At 37.3% G+C, this 3,544-nt stretch overlaps 1 non-coding gene across 1 annotated transcript; it reads left to right on the forward strand.

Annotated features, from left to right (window-relative positions):
• Positions 1-2,512: 2,512 nt before the first annotated feature.
• Positions 2,513-2,619, forward strand: LOC122205782. The gene has a single exon (XR_006196268.1). It is a non-coding gene; the product is annotated as a U6 spliceosomal RNA (small nuclear RNA).
• Positions 2,620-3,544: the final 925 nt, after the last annotated feature.

Below are 3,544 nucleotides of genomic sequence, written 5' to 3' on the forward strand. Positions count from 1 at the left end.
CTGCATAAGGCTCATCCTGAATTTTTGGTTTCACAACCCTGAAATCAGCCATTTCTCTAAGGATCTCAAGTTCCTTTTAGTGGAGAATGTTTTTAGAGACAATGATCTGTGTTGGTTGTGTTCATTTATCTGGGATGTCACTATCCCTGGGCCCTCTTGGTAGACCACTGAGATAAAATGTGTGTGTGTTTGCGTGTGTGTGTGTGTGTGAGTGTTTTATATATAGGTGTGTGTGTATATGTGTATGTGTGTATATATATATATATATATATATACACACATACACATATACACACACACCTATATATATATATATAGGTGTGTATATATATACACACACTCTGCACACCTACATATTACCACCAGACACCCTCTTTACCGATTCAGGCTCCAGTATATCTATTAGACATTGACCTCCTTACCTACAGATGCAAACCTTGATCCATCTCACCTAATGACTTTTGTACTAAATGATTTAGGAGAGAATGGATGACAGAAAATAGAAAGAAGGAAGGAAAGAAAGAAAGAAGGAAGGGGAAGAGGGAAGGATGGAAGGAAGGAACACAGGCAGGCAAGCTCTCATATTCAAGTTTAGTTTTACTAAAATGTCTTGAAGAGACACATGAAGAGTTTCTGAAAAAATAAAGTAGAGCCAAATCACTCAATATTTACATGCTGAACATGAGAACTTTAGGTATAATCATAGTTTATATCAAACTTTTAACTGCCATCATGTTTATTTCATATCATATGACTTAATACTAAAATCATTAATTTGATATCCCTGTGAACTTTGGTCTTGCTAAACTTCCTTTTGGAAACACTTGTATCTGTCAACACTACTCTTAAAGCATGGCACCACAAACTGTACATATGTATGTGTGTCTCTCTAGGAAGCAAGTAATACGTTGCAATTACAATTCCAACTTTACATTGAGCACTCACCTTTCTAACAACATGACCAAGTACTGTATTGGCAGCTTTATATATACAACAGAATTTTAGAATGTAAACTTTGACTAAGGCCTATACTGAAAGGATATTCTAGACTAAGAAGTCAACATTTCAAAATAGTGAATGATAACCTGACACCTTTTCAACCTTTATCTCTTATTATGGGTATAACACCATCATCAAATGGAGAGTGAAGGAAGAATTTTGGAAATAGTTCTGTGTATGCTTTAAGTCTTATATTTTTCCCAGGGCACCATTGGAAAGGGATTCCCTGTGCACTTCACAAGAGTACATGGGCCTTTAAGGAAACCATTTGAAGGCTTGTTGAATCTCCATCTTGTTACTTACGCCTGAGTTGCACCTGAGAAATGTAAACATCAAAAGCCTGGATAAAGTGACCTATGTCCTTAAAGTAGACAATTGTAGTTTGAGAAAAACCACCCTCCCCATCAAAGGATTATGGCTTTTACCCTAAATCAGATCTGGGCCATGCCGTAAAGAGTACTGGTTTGGAGTTGTCTAGAATTGTCCAAGAGGTTTGCCTGGAAGGAGGGGCATGAGGACCAGAGCAGACCTGAAGACAATGGGCTGAGCAGCAGAAGGTAAGTTGGCAGAGATGAGTCGTGAATATTGACGTGATGGATACTCTGAATCAGGGGAAGTGGTGCAGGAGGAACTCAGGATGGACACAGATAGCATTAACCATCCGTCATGTGCACACAGCGCTGATGCTAGGTCTTCAGCCAATGCCAGTCATGGAGGAATGTTCCTCCTTTCTCCCTTTCCTGTCCTCCACCCCCACTCTGATTAAGAGTGTTTAGAAGCCAGAATAAAGGGAGAGGAGCAGATGCCTGTCCATGTACATCTTTGCCTCCAGGGTGTGAGACTAAAGCAAGCTTGGAAGAAGGAAAGGGAGAAGCTTTAAATTTATATCAAGTTCTAGTTCATGAGGATTGTAAGGGACAGGGCACATGAATTATTAAAATGAGGCAGAGGTTTATAACTGTGTTACCTTAGAACTTTTTCTATCATGACCAGAGTAGATAAGGTGCCTGAGGGCAGAGAAAACAATTGATGTGCTAGAATGGATTGTAGGTTACTTTATAATTACACCTTCTATGACATACTTGATCAATGAAAGATTATACATGCATTGTATCATTGAAAACAACCCAATTTTATAAATGATGCAAATGGCTCAGATATTTGCTATGATTCAGAGTCACACAGCTCTTTAGACGGAATAGGGATTTGAATTTATGTTTAACTCGTACTTAAGCCCAAGCGCATAACTACTGGGAGCCCTGTGAATTTGTGTCATCCACACACTGATAAAAATGATTTGATCACTTCATCGAGTGTTTGGAAACTTGAGACAGAAATTCACGAGGCCCAAGTCCTGAGGGGTTGGGAAAGTCCCTTCTTCCTATGGACAGAAAACAAACAACAAAAACAAATGAAAAGCATTTATAAAACGTAGTAAGGAAATGTACAACTGCTTAGGAAATTTAAAGCTACTGTATGAATATATATTCCAATGTTTAAATTCAGCGGTCTTGTGCTCGCTTTGGCAGCACATATACTAAATTTGGAAAGATACAGAGAAGATTAGCATGGGCCCTACGCAACAATGATATGCAAACTCATGAACTGTTGCATATGTTCATTCATTCATTCATTCAGCGGTCTTTATAAAGGAAAAAAGCATCATTGAAATCTATAAGCACCACTTCCTTATTACTCCCCAATTATATTAACAAACAACAACCATGAAAAACAACTGAGTGTTTATCCTCTACTCAAACTAAACTCATGTTTTCAGTAGCCTGTACTCTTCATTTAATTTTTTAATTTTTACTTCCACAAACCTCTTTTCTTCTTTCCTCGCTCCCTCCCTGCCTTCCTTCCTTCCTTCCTTCCTTCCTTCCTTTCTTCTGTCTTCCTCCTTCCCTCTCTTCCTTCTTCTCTCTCTCTCTGTGTCCTCAAATATATCCCCATGCCATACAAACATAAGAATTTTGGGGGTAAAAACAGAAAACTAGCACTTCACTTGGAAAATGATGTAATAGTGATTAAACAAGTAATATGTATATAGTACCTAACTAAGTGACTAGTAAATGGTAAAATCCTCTAAAAATTATCCTCACTTTAACAACACAAGCCTTTGTAGATATTAAATGTTGTAATGTATTAAATGATGTCACATGTGTACACAGTATACAGTGAGTTTTTTTAAAAAATCGAGGCCCCCCACATCTGCATATGCATTTATCTTTTTATCACATCTACCTTTCAATGCCAGATTTAAATCACCTGTTCTCCCTGGAGTTTTCTCTGGTAAGCCCTGCCCATATGAATTGGTTTCTCTCGATATCCTCTCTCATACTCTTTAATTAGCATTTAGTTATTTTTCTAAATAGGCTTTATTCTGTATTGTATTATTTTAAAGATTCACAAGAATTTTTAAAACCATTTTGTTCAATTCTTCAAGTTAACAATTTAGGACCTCAGGCCAAAGGAATTAAGAAACTTTCCTCAAATCACACTACGTTAAAGGCAAAACAGTTGCCCTAATTCATCATTAATCTTT

Source organism: Panthera leo, chromosome D4, assembly GCF_018350215.1.
Source record: "Panthera leo isolate Ple1 chromosome D4, P.leo_Ple1_pat1.1, whole genome shotgun sequence".
NCBI lineage: Eukaryota > Metazoa > Chordata > Mammalia > Carnivora > Felidae > Panthera > Panthera leo.